Genomic DNA, 15,023 nt, shown 5'->3' on the forward strand with positions numbered 1-15,023 from the left:
CCCGCAGCGCCGAGAGCCGCTCGCACCACACCACCGGCATCGAGTCTTTTCCGAGAAGACAAGAGGGACCGCGATACCGTGTCGATTTAGTTGAATAACTTGGAAAGAGAGTTAGAGAGTATTAAAGAGGGAAAAGAAAACACGTAAAATCTATTTGTTAGGCTGTATTGTGTTTTGCGGTCGGCGTTGCGGAGAATGCTTTTCTCTCTGCCTTCATTTTTTTTATTCATGCGATTTCTTTAGAAATGGAACCGTTGAAATAATGAAAGTTGAAGTTTGTCGTTGAGAAACACGGTTCTTTAAGGTTGTATGCTAACTTAGTGACAAAATCTTCGCGAACGAGGGTAATGCCGTTTGAGAATGAACATCAAAAGTTTTATCTGTGCCGGTTTTTAAAGCAAATATTATATTAACAAGGCATCTGTTCGATCACTGTGCATTACAGCTTGTAGGATTGACAACTTAAGAATGTGCCTTGATATTTTAGTGTCGCTTGTCACACCGCTTGAAACACAGCACAGCATATGTCTATATTTGAGATGAAGTAGTGAATTTTGAACCAAAATGAACCATAAAACTTTTACAATTCGCCATGAACGGGTTTCTGTCAGATGCATACAGGTGGCGCCGTTCGTATGTCGCTACATGCGTTCCCCTAAATACGGTCAAATTTTCAACCAGATCTTAACAACATGCGGTTACATCCCAAAGGTATGACGGTCAAATTGGATGACGTACGTGAGTAAGCAATACAAGTCACAAAGAAAACACACAACGATGCCGGTGATGTTCGCTTGCCAGACACACATGCCAACCAAAGACCAACTTTCATAAAATCCAATATTAAAAATTAAAGTGGCGAACGAAATCTGATTTTTCTGAATGTTCCATAGCTATACAGAATACACACTGACAGCAACGACAAACCAAAACATTAAAGGATATAATAGAATAAAATACAAATATCTGTGTGCGCTGATTCGAATTTAGCTTTTCTGTACTTTTCAAAGCCAGGTAGTCTCACCTAATTTCCTCCGTTCTTTACTCTTGTGCGAAAACGTCATGATCTTGCATACCCGTTGTTACACGTCACGCCACGTTGCACCACCCTGTACACTGTCACGTGCTGTTTCATGTCATGGTATGTCGAGCCCACATTTCGTGTTACATTCCCTTATCACTGAAAACCCCAACTTGTTTCTTAAAACCGTTGGAGAGATTTTGCGTCATTGAAGAAGTTCAGTATCTCGAGGAGAAATATATCTTATTTCGTTGCTTTTTTGTCTGTCTGTCTGTCTGTCTGTCTGTCTGTCTGTCTGTCTGTCTGTCTGTCTGTCTGTCTGTACTATATCGACTCCACCACCACCCGGCATCTATCTATGTCTCTCTGTACGACTCTATGTCTTTCTGTCTTTCCCCGGCTCCCCCTGAGTAGGCAGTTGTTCTTATGAAAGCGAGACCACTATAATATCACTTTCGTATCAGTGAACTCCCGTCCTAATGAAAAGCCGCCACGCGCAGAATTCGGTTCCAGTTATTTATTTTCCCCTTCTTTATCCCACGAAATGAAATAAGATTTTAATTCCAAGGGGGATGTCTGAGTAGGGGAAGGCCACGGTTCTGATTAAGGATAGAAGCTATCACGAATGGTGCCTTGTAGCGCCTGGAAACCCGAGGCGCTATACATTAAAGGTACGGAAGAAAGAACGAGCGGAGAAATTAATATCAATTGCAGTCATTTGACTGAATATACATGTACCAAAATTACTAGCGATTCTTGTAATTTAATTGAGTAGTCGGATTTGACTGCGAGCTATCCGGCGACTTCTGATCCCGAAATCAGGGGACGTTACTTTTGTTTTTACAAAGGTTACCACGCTAATTGCTGGATACACCACAGAAGGATGTAGCAGTACGCTCAGCGGAGAAGCAACAGGCAGGAAGATGATATTTTGAGGATAAAAACAGGAATTTAATGCAGGGGGGACGGGAAATTTGAGCGATTAAAATAAATAGATGGGGGAATTTTGGGTTCTATCGCCGAGACTGAGGCAAAGAGAGTGAGGCATTGTTCGAAGGGGATCCATACAATTTGAGATGTGAACCCAAACATGGCTGTGCACTTCATTGTTCATAATTGAGAGTAAAGAGAATAAAAGCGGACACATTCTTCTACCTTTGAGGCCGAACCAAACTACCTTACACAGATCTTATATAGAATAAGCAGATGTTATGGGCTAATACCTTTTTAAGTTCAAATAATATCAGCGAGTAACACACACGTGCTCACGCCACGACCTCCTCTTGGCCCGCGGTCCATGGTTTCATATCTGACTTCCAATGCGGTTCAGTGCGAAGGCTCGCCGTTGCTGTGGTAACAATTACAAACACGGAGTTCAATCAGTCGGTAAGTAGCTCTTGAAATGTAATAATAACCCCCCTCACCTCGACTTAGTCTCCTGATTCGAATCAACAAAACGTCAACAAACCATGAAATCAGAGAACCACATGGTTGCGTCTGCCATTATTCCAACGACTCAAACGTAAAATGTCCGCCGACAAGCAATTTCCAGAGTTTCCGTCTAGGTAGTTCAGAAATCAATTGCTCGCATTAGGCAAAGTATTACACTCTGGGTAATTCGAAATTTGTGCAAAACCACGTTAACTTCAATCAAAGTTGCCTGACCGTTCTGAAAAGTTAATTAACTATGCCAAATATTACTGCGACAGGGCTTTTACGCTTTGTCGATTTCCGTAGGCCGTAACAACGGCGATGTATGAATTCAATTCTCACGTTTTCTGCCTTCTTGGCCCCTGGTTAAGAGTATTTGCAATGTCTTATGAAAATAGATTGCTTTTAGAGATTATTTGTACGACAAATTATATACCTGTATATTGGGCTTTTAAAGCCTTAATTGGTGCATGGTGAATTCCTGTGGTTTATCCAGTAGTCCACCTTCTGCATGCTGGGCTCATTTCGTCGCGAGCGACTTTTTGTTATTTACATTTAATGATAGTCGGTAAGCACATCACCTGTCGGACCGGATCATTATATTTGGATATAAAGGAAGTCATATTTGCTATTATGTTTGTTGATAAGGTACATAGTCGGCAGTCTGGGCATAGCCGCAGTCCTACTTTGAAGCATGACGTGCAAGCACAGTCAGACTCTGGTGAAAAGTTTTAGGATGACGTAATGCTTCGTAAGATGACTTTTGAAATATTCATGTTACGTTTATAGCGAGCGAAGAGAGCATTGCTGGGCAGGTTACAAATCATTTTTGATGTTTCAATGTAGCTTCTGTGGAAGTACACGTGTTTTTAGAGAACTTCATATCATCTTCTTCATGTCTCTACTTTCTCTGGACACAATGGACTGGCGCGCATATTTGAATCATACTCAAGTTGAGTCCATTTAAGGACATTCATGTAATCTGAATAAATAATAAATAAAGAAAGAGGAAAATTGATAAATATCTATGTGGATAATAACATATACACAAACACTTGCATACATAGGTACATACACATAGATACGGATACATACATAGATGCATAGATACATAGATACATGCATAGATGCATAGATACGTAGATAGCTACTTAGATACATAGATACATACATGCATGCATACATGCATGTATGCATGCCTACTTATACCTACCTACCTACCTATATACCTACCTACCTATACCTATCTACCTACCCACCTACCTACCTACCTACCTACCTACCTACCTACTTACCTATCTACCTGCCCTCTTACCTACCTACCTACCTGCCTGCCTGCCTGCTTGCATGCATGCATGTATGCACGCACGCTTGCATATACATACATACATACATACATACATACATACATACATACATACATACATACATACATACATACATACATACATACATACATACATACATACATACATACATACATACATACATACATACATACATACATACATACATACATACATACATACATACATACATACATACATACATACATAGATACATAGATACATAGATACATAGATACATAGATACATAGATACATAGATACATACATACATACATACATACATACATACATACATACATACATACATACATACATACATACATACATACATACATACATACATACATACATACATACATACATACATACATACATACATACATACATACATACATACATACATACATACATACATACATACATACATACATACATACATACATAGAGACCGACGAAAGGCAAAAAGTGAACACTGATAGAGGACGAACAAATAAAATACGGGCATGATAGGAATGAATGCAGCAAGGGTTATGCAGAGAAAATGACAAATGTAGGGCGATGAGTGACTGCGTGGTTATAAGGGTTTTGTGAATCCTATGTAAATTAAAAAGCCAACTGAATTTCTAACAAAACAAAACAAAACAAAGAGCAGAATAGGAGGATATTGAAAACAATTTAAAAATACCAGAATATGGTATATAACCGAAGAACGATTTGTGTACACTGATTCCAAGTCCCCAGTCTGAGAGAGCGTACATTATGACTTAGTGGGGAATGGTACAGAAATACGAGTCCTTGAAATTCGAGTCAGACTTGGACGGGTCAGCAGACACGATGGAAAAAGGTAAAAGAATTTCCGTTGACATGGTTTTGAAATGGTAAATGTGAAACAAGGGAATAAACGCTGAGAATATGACTGTTATGGAAACAGATGGAAGCAATCGGAGATGGGAAATAGAAATAACAGACTCCGAGGTGTCTCCATAACGCCCCAAAACATCCGAACAATATCGACCTCGTTAAACCTAGCAATTTCTCAACAGCGAGCCTATTCTGTCAAGAGTTGACCAAATTCGATTCCGGGTACAATTTCATTACGAGGTAAAATTGATTGCCTCTGCGTCACGTCGGATGAATCGAGTGAGAAAATCGCCTGTTTTGTCGTGCATCGTTCCTAACTCAATTTTGCGGATTTGTTTTGGGTAAAAGCGCTGTCTGTTCTGGACAGCAACGGCTACAAATTCCCACATCTCCAGGCCAGAACCGTTGTCAGTTTAGAATTCAGCCGATCGCTCTGCGAGACTCACACAGATCACATCCAATTCTTTCGAAGCTGTGAGCATGCGTCCCGGTTTCCTTTTATCGTCGACTTAGAAATGTGCAAGAGACGAAAACAGTTACACAGGGATCATTACTGGGACTCACGTAAACAAAACCAATTACACATCGTCCGTCTTGTCAGATGCCACGGGCTATGCCCGGCATGAAACCCTACCAATCGTTCCGCCTTAGGCAAAAGACATGTACACAACAATGCAGATATATCCGACTTGTGCCTTCATTCACAAGCAATAAAATAAAGCCCAATTTACTATACCTCATATATCCCTTCCATCGACAAACTACAGCCCCAACCTGCCATCTCCTAATGGCTGCGGCTTTACATATGGAACAAAAAGGCGGTGAAAGGATTGAACTTAAAAAAGGCACATCTAAACACCTGACATCTGACACGCAAAATCAAAGTAAAGAAAACAGCAGGTTGCGTTTTAAGCAATCTTTTCTTCACCGAGCTGAAAGTTGTCTAAATCGTCGTAATCGTCGTCGTCGTCAGCTGCATCATCATCATCATCATCATCATCATCATCATCATCATCATCATCATCATCATCATCATCATCATCATCATCATCATCATCATCATCATCATCATCATCATCATGAGCATCATCAACCTCATCATCATTATCAATTAAAGATTCACTCCACCTCCTTCTCACTGCGCTGTTACACCCAAAGTGCAAATATTAATTTAATTTTGCTATGGCCCAAAGTTTGACGGCAAGGGGACAATTTTAATCAGACATTCATAATTCATGGGAACACATTTTACGGCGGTTCACAGAACATGACATAACAATTCGATCGCACGTAAACAATTAGAAAAGTATGTTGAACATTTAACAATCACATTACAACTGGTTTCGTCGAAATGTTCCTGAAGGTTGCCAGATCCTGTTCAATCGTAATGGTACACGTTATGAACATATGTAACTCAATATGGCGATTGCTATCATTCCCAGTTCCCTTTCCCTTCCATTCCATATTCATTCCATGTTTGTATGTTTGCAAAACGTCCGTGTATATTTCTTCCTTTATTCAACGCGCCATCGATAGTTTGTTTACCTTAGATTGGCGATGTAACATATCATGGCGCAAAGGTCTACGGGAAAGTTTTTTTTTCAATGGTAAGTTCTCACTCCTTGCTAATTAGCTCAGAGGCCCGGCAATAATTGGTCGGTGAAGGGTCTTCTTGCAAAATAACACCTCATTCGTCGGTGTCCCAGAGTCAATAACTAACAGCCCGGTAACTAGATACCTCGGACTGCTCGGCAACTTTTGAGACGAAATTAACAATAGGGACACGCACGAAAGCTTCTCGTCCCACGGGATCGGTTCGGAGAGCTTTCAATCCGACTAATTGGCAACCTTTTATCTACACCTTGAAACGTGATCTGTGATTGGCAAGGACAACATTTTAGTGATTGCCGGTCGTTCTCATTAAATTGCCGATTCTACTAATTTTCCGGTCATCTTTTTTTTGTCGAACTGATTGGTTCGAATGTCGACGTTATAGCTCGTCCACTTGAGGCATCAAACTAACCTGGATTTGAGGAAGAAAAAAAGAAATTATTAGAATTTTTTTTTTCTTCTCCAGCGATCAGGTTCTCAATACTAATACCGTTATTAAGATCTATGAATAAGCGAAAATATTCCTTGAAAAACGGCATGCACTCACAATCTTAAACGATCAGCGCGGGATCAGATTTCACGTATTCTAGACGTTGATCTGCCATGGTTGGAAAGAAAGAGCGTACCCAATTACGGGGCTCTCTCCGGCACATTACATGGCGATTTGCTGCAAACGGCGGAAATTGGTACAAGCCATTAAGTCTAAATGGTCTGATAAGAACGTATCGAGGGCTTTTAAACACAATATTTCTTAATAACGAGAATCACGGAAAAAAAGACGGCACATCATTTGGCCATTCCGATCACAATATTTCGGTATAAGTATAGTTTTTTTTAATCTGCAATGTTTCCTTGCGTCCGCTCATCCGCCACTTTTTAAACAGCAAAGCCCCAACCGGCCGCCTCTCATTATTCTCACCATTGTGAACACTGGTGAGTTCTTTGTCGATGGCACACAATTTCGCGCGAGCATTTTTCGCGCTTGCGACCCCATTGTCCCGCCTGTTCATTTCACATTCATACGATGTCGATTACAAAGGGACACGCGACATCAAGTAGTCATAATAATCGGTGAAAAGCTGATTTCATACACAAACCCCCTGTGTTTGATTTCTGCTTGTACCATATCAGCATGTAATACGGAACAACAGAGGTCTGTGTACATAACAAACATGAGGATGGACCCGGTTTGATCGATTTCACCGTGCATTTTGTTGACTCGACAGCAATTGACAGAAGGCTGTTTGCATAACTGTAACGATATTCTCGACTATTTACCCAAATAGAGACAATGGAAATAAGCCCCTTTGGTACAAAGAGCACCCAGTTACTGAAAGTGTAAGACTATATAGCTGTGAACTCTTTCACGGGGTCAAATATTCGAAAAGCAACGTTTTAATCGTTATCACAAATAATAAACTCGTACAAATGCAAAATATCGTGAGCCTTTTACATGAGAGAGAGAGAGAGAGAGAGAGAGAGAGAGAGAGAGAGAGAGAGAGAGAGAGAGAGAGAGAGAGAGAGAGAGAGAGGGAGAGAGAGAGAGAGAGAGAGAGAGAGAGAGAGAGTTTTCAAAGAAATTATTGGCAATCTTACATGTAGGTTTATAATATACCCCTATACATAGGCAAGGTTGCGTGGCTAGTACCGAAGGGCTACGGTAATATTTTGAAAAAAGTCTATCAAAAATTATCGATGAGCCACAGCGAAGGTAGAAGACAATCTTAGATAAATCGCGTTTGAAATTCAAAATCTTAAACAGTCACACAGTGCATAATTCACAGCTTTTTACTTATTATCGACGAGCTTCTTCTGAAAAGCCCTTTAATGTCAGGGACTGAGGAAAAACCTCGCATGAACAAAGGAAATTCGCATTTGAAATGAGATTAAGTCGAAGCGATAATCCCTGAATAAAGTTTACAAATTCGTTGCAATCGCCTTTGTTCGCGCCATGTTCATCCGACTAAAGACATTAAACATACGGATGATGTTAACGCGTGCATTCGGTGACTGCCTTTCGCAGTCATCAACAATTGACGATTGAATGCCGTCTCGATACGAATGTTGCCATCCTTGTGAGCCGCGATCCTCTCCATAATTGAATATATAGATTTGTCTGGCGAGTAGCGAAGGGTGTCTGGAGTCAGTGTTCTCTGGATCGAACACGGTAGCGACTGTGGTTGCCTTGTTTCTCTCTTTCTGTGCCGCGACACAAAGACTGGCAGATAAGAGGTCGCTCGTGGGTAGGTAGAACCACTCGCTAGAATAACAGGAGACGTCAAGGCCATCGAAAAAACCAGTCAATCACAAATGTCATTTCTTAAACGTCTCGGTATTAAGGATCGAGAAAACGGACCGATTTTTGTCATTGTCAATTTAAGTAACAGTCTACGTGTATTCTTCAGAAATTTGTGACATTCTTTACATGGGTGATACTTGCCCAGTAAATGCGCTGACAGAAACAGTAAGTAAGGGCGCGACAGAAACAAAGTGAATGAAACGGATGGTTTTTGAAACAAACATACCTCATCACTGTATCCATCTCGGATGTCAATATCTGTTTTACAGCAATGGAGCCTTATTTGTAAACATCAAAGAAGGTTCAGTCATGTATTCAAAGTCATTGCATTAATATTTGTCTGGGCTAAAATCACCAGTAAGGTTGTGCGGTTTGTCCTTAAGCAATTATTTTCTGAAGTTTAAGAATATCTTCCTCAATCAAGTAGTCGATTTCATTTGCTTTCACATTAACCATTACGCTTGATTCTGCGCGTTTCATTTGGCCAACCAAACAGATATCACCAATTCGGCTTCGTTTTAGCTGAAGACGGCCTTGGCCATTATGTCGGTTTTAGAAGCCTTACTAAAAGGATTGGCATGGTTTTATACTAGGAAGTAATATTATGAAAATTAAGACTGTTCATATTTTTCATGCAGACAAACTCAAGTTGGTCTGTCGAGGTTGGCGCGAAATAAAGCATATAATACACTACAAATAAAAGATCGATTAATAAAAAAAATCGAAAAGAGAATACATAACGTGCACTCTAGTATGTAATGTCAGTTTTCTTGTACATACAATGACTTGCTGTTGTAGTTTAATTCAAGAATGAACAAGGCATTGTTTCATGTTAGAGAGACTTTATAATGTTTTTAAGCCAGAGAGACAGAAAATATTGTTTAAAATTTTAAGCTCTTTCTCTCTCTCTCTCTCTCTCTCTCTCTCTCTCTCTCTCTCTCTCTCTCTCTCTCTCTCTCTCTCTCCTTGATGTCGCTGCTCCCTTCGAATATGACCGCTTATTTATTGTGAGTGAACATTAAAATAGGAGAAATAAGAAGAGAGTTTATGGAATTATTCTTCTTGGAATGATCTAGACATGGAAACTGTGCAGGGTGGATTACCATCCACAAGCGTAATGTGAATAAATTATACGTTCACTTTTTTGCCGACGGTCACGTGGTAAGAAAGAAGTGCCTATCTTCCAGAGAAAAACACTAATCAAGATTTTTAAAATTTTAATAGTCTTTTCTCCACACTTATACTTACAACCAAGCACTCGCCCCGAGGAAAAAGCATGACCCGGCATCGATCCTTAATTACTATAATACAGTGCATGAAAATTTAATAAAAATTTACTTGGCCTTGTTCAGTGCACTAAAACTCCTTATTGATTTGATTTTGTCACAGGGCTGTCTCGAGGATCAAATCAGCGGGACAAATAAGCTAAGGTCAGCATTCTTGATCAGTGGGCGTTAGTTTGCTGAACTTTTGCTTGGGGAAAATCGGTTGAATAAACAATACATGCAGTATTGTCAGTCGACAGAGCACTAAAATCACCCTCTGAATGACACGGAAGATTAGGATTCTGTGCTTCCTGTTGCATCCTTGGGGGGAGAGAGAGAGAGAGAGAGAGAGAGAGAGAGAGAGAGAGAGAGAGAGAGAGAGAGAGAGAGAGAGAGAGAGAGAGAGAGAGAGAGAGAGAGAGAGAGAGAGAGAGAGAGAGAGAGAGAGAGAGAGAGACAGACAGACAGACAGACAGACAGACAGACAGAGACAGAGAGAGAAAGAGAGACAGACAGACAGACAGACAGACAGACAGACAGACAGACAGACAGACAGACGCAGAAACACAGAGAGATAGGGAGAGACCGATAGAAATGAAGAGACAGAGACAGTTTGGAGAAACGTTGTAGGGCAGACTGGCGATTTTCTATCATTTGTTGCATATTGACGATTATTCGTAATCACGAGTCAAGGTCAGATATTCACTGATTGGCTTAAAACTTATTCTAAAAGCTCATAGGTTGCTGCATTGAGTAAGAGATCGTAATAATGTACAAGGCCAATGAAGAAACAAGCATAACAAAAATTGTCATTATGTAGACATATAAATATTGTACACACGTTAAATTTGACTTGCTTGCATTATGTAAATATTAAAAAAAGCAAAATGTAAGAAAGCCAACTTGTGTGTCGAAGATGAGTTGGTAGGATTAGGAATAGACTGATGGCATTGAAATGAAACGTCTCACTCCAAATGAGAGAAAGGTGAGTTAAATCAGTCAATACGGTAAAAGAAATTTGAAAGACGTTCATTATGAAATGGAAAGCATGGACTAAAACGGACGAATCTGTTTAAATTTGTGCATTTGCAAAGTGGAAGTCTGAGAAAAAAGACCAAGTCGGTCATTGAGCATCTAATCTTTCAATATTCACTTGAACAAAGGACGAGTAAGAATGCAACTTTGGTATCTCTCGTTTTTTTATTCACAAGCTTTTGCGATTCGTGACCAAAACTGCGCCACGGAGTGGATCTCGCTTCTAAACAATCTCATTTTGCCCGCGGAAGAGGCGAGAGTGCTTTATTAGACTTATGGAGAATATCTCACTTTTGAACGGAGAAGTGCCTTTTGAACATCAAAAAGAGCCTTTGAGAGGTAAATCTGCATTCAAACGAAGTCCCCATTTAGGCTGTATTTTCCAAAATTGACACGATTTGAGAGCATAATTAAGAGTTAGTCTTGTCCCGAGGAGCAAACAGTGCTTTTTAATCGAAAGCCGCGTTTTTCTTTGATTTGTTTCCTTGTGTATTTAGAGTACGTCTTATTCTTCTGCAAATGACGTTCGCGTTCGATTTTTGACATGATGCACGTTTCATGAGGTTTTTAATCATGTCGACGAGAACGGAAAAGTCACGCATTCGACCGCAAACAGAATACTTACGCAGGGTTGTAATTTAGCCGACTCGAATCGATCACGCGTTCTACGTTTCCATCGTTATATAATTTGACGACTTAAAAGAAGAAAGTCTGAATAACTTCCATGCAAATTAGTCGAATTTATGCTGCAGCGTGTACGGTGTTGTCTTCGACTTTTATTCGATGCCGACGGCAATAGACGCTAAAAAGACGTGTAATTACCAGAGGGGAGCGTAATTGCCAAATAGTAAAATTCTATGAGTTTGATGCGACCCTGATACACGGTAGCACATCACGAATCAGGCAATCCCGAGAAGAGTGTGTGGCATCGGGACTCCAAATTCAAGTACGGGACTTTTTAATGAGGAGGTACGGGCGTATCACCATCCTCCCGCAAACTCTTACCAGGGGTCCTTTTAAAAGTTTGTGTTACATCCATTGCCTTCCTAAGCCCATTGTAGTCGGTCATACAAACGTAACTGTATCACCGGATATTTTTCTTCGCTCGCGAAGGATGCAATGTAACAGGTCCTCTTTTCTCTCATATCAGTACGACTCTATCATTGCGTAATGTGTACATGTTTCTTGAGCCGTTCTCTGATGTCGGTAGCCTGACAATACAGCGCGCGTTCAATAAACGTTTGGTTGAATTCACCCAAACATAATACCTCTAGCACACGGCAACTCCGATGTACAGTGAAATGCCTCCCGCGCCTCAAGTTTTGGTTAATCCTAAATATGAAGAGTCCAATATGTCTGTGAAAAATAAGTGTAAACATGGGAAAACACTACTGGGTTTTCAGTTGTATGTCCCCACGAGTCCTGCTTAGCGAAAGGGATGGTCACGTCCCCTCTTCATGTCTTTGCTGAGAGAAGGACTATGCCATGACAAGTTGTTGCGCCAAAAGATGTTAATCGACCCTTTCTTCAAATAACAAGGTATCAATTGTCGTTTTCAAGATTTTACAATCCCGGCTTCCTTGTCGTCCCATGATACACATGGATAATCCTTTAAACCGTAAGTGAGTTAAGCCGAAATCTCTTGGGGGAAAGGAAGGCATACATGTAATACTACACCACAAACGCGGAAAAATGTATTATTTCATTATGTTATTCATATCAGAGAAAACCCGTCCTCTGTCAGATTAAGCCGAAGTCAACATCTCTTGAAACAAAAAGCAAAGTAAACTGGGAGTGCCAAGTCTACCCTATCAGTCTGTCTATCTTCAAAGTACCTTGCCGGATCGGATCATAGGCACATCTCGTGCTCCGTGTTTGCAGAAGTTGAAATCAAACTGTTTGTATTTTTAATAGGGGACCTTAAAATGTGCACAAATACCGCCACTTCCCCCCTTATCTGAGTAGATTTTCGTGGGTAATGCCACCCGATATTTGACTACGTGCTATCGAACGGGTCATCTTAGGGCAGCACGGTACAAAATTTATAATGACACCGTCAAAATGGGTTTAATCGTACTTCAATGAGATCCATTTTTTTTAAATTCGGGGAGGCGATAAGACCCGTGCAGTGGACAATGTATCCGTAATGGATTCTGATGTTCACGACTGAATCAACAAAAAACCGCTTATCTCCCGATCGCCCTCCCCCTTAAAGGAGATTACATCATTTAGTGACAAGATGAATGATAGAATCTTTTTTTACCAGTCTAGGAACTTTGGGCCTGTTTGGCAGCAGACGCACTATTTTCTGTGATATATCTCTCCACGAGTGTTTGTTCGGAGAGGCGTCAAGATTGGCCGTGGTAGGGAGACAAGCTTCCTTGGTTGGGATCCCTGTTCTTATGTAACTCAGTGTAATGGGAATTATCCGTATAGTTCAAGAGATTTTCTCCTCATCAAAGTGGGCTGATCGACTGACTTGCTTATGAACCTTGAAATATAGTGAAACTCTATGAGGACAACAGACACTACGAAGAAGAGAAAATCGCAGCTGGCGATGCATATTATAGAAAGCGCCTCCAGCGGTCGAAAGTCTCACAATCCTCGAGAGGGCGCCTATATGTGAAACACTGACACAGTCCATTGTACGCCATGCATAAACACCTCTTGCTATGAAACGGGAGAAGAAATATCGTAATTGCATAGCAGTGAGAGAGAATATCTAAGAAAAAGGCTGAGAGTAAAAAATGTTTGCAAAAAATTCAGCACAAGCTTCAGTAAGAACAGGCGAAATATGCTGACGACTATTGTTAACGAGCACTATTAAGAAGGATAAGTTGTCAATTACATGTCATTGGAAAGGCAAATGCACGCAGAGCCGAGTTATAAGGTTTTAATGAGTCTCCCGGTTTCAATGGTCATAAATGATTAAACAATAATAGAGTAAATGGACGATACCTAAATGGCGACTAAAGTGCTATTTGACGGGCTGGGCCATCGTCACACTCAGACAAGTTTACGAATTGTCAAGTTGAACCAAGCCTACTATCGGGACGCAATGCTACGGTTCATCAAACATCAAGCAGACAGACGCTTCTAGACTGAACAGCAGACAGACCAACAGATAGACAAACAAGGAAACATAAACCTTTACACAAACATACACACATTGCTTGGTACCTATCTTCCTAAATTCATAGATGTATAGATAGATATATAGATAGATACATAGATACATAGATACATACATAGATACATACATAGATACATACATAGATACATAGATACATACATACATACATACATACATACATACATACATACATACATACATACATACATACATACATACATACATACATACATACATACATACATACATACATGCATACATACATACATACATACATACATACATACATACATACATACATACTTACATACACGGTTTGGTTTGTATATTGAGACTTGGCTATAGCATGGCTACAGGGATGCATGCATTTGACTAGACAAATCATAAGTCAAGGCAATTTCAAGCTACAGTACAGAGCTGTAGCAGAGCTATGTTTGCATCAACTAGTGCATTTTGGAAGCGGTCAACCCGCGACATCTTTATGTTGGTCAACGATGACAGAAGTCAGAGTGATCACTAAGAAGATGTTTTCCTACATCTATGATGGTTTATAGGCAAAATACAGCATTAAGGTAATAACACGTCAGCTTTCTCTTCAGGGTCGATGTCCAGGTCAGACATCCAGGTTAACTATGTTTGTTTTAGTCTACAGTGTGACAGTCACTCGTGAAAGATGTCGAGGAACACACACGAGGATGAAGAAACCTCAAACCGTTTGACATGGCGTCTCCCTGATGACCTTTCCTCGACCTATACACGAGCTCTTTCACATTTATAATTGCGTCTAGATTGGACGATGTCTTGAGGAGACAAGAGAAACGAGACGGTGAAGCAGTTAATGTTAGGGAGGTGATGACGAAATTACGTTTCGGGATTTAGAAAGTTTTTGATCTGGTGCAAACCTTAACATAAATGCTCCCCGCCCAATTATATCTCCAGTGTGAACAACGAGAAAAGAACAGATTAACTCGATTAATCCTACTGACCCCATCTACGGTGACGAAAATAAATGACCAGTT

Source organism: Ptychodera flava, chromosome 20, assembly GCF_041260155.1.
Source record: "Ptychodera flava strain L36383 chromosome 20, AS_Pfla_20210202, whole genome shotgun sequence".
NCBI classification, from domain to species: domain Eukaryota; kingdom Metazoa; phylum Hemichordata; class Enteropneusta; family Ptychoderidae; genus Ptychodera; species Ptychodera flava.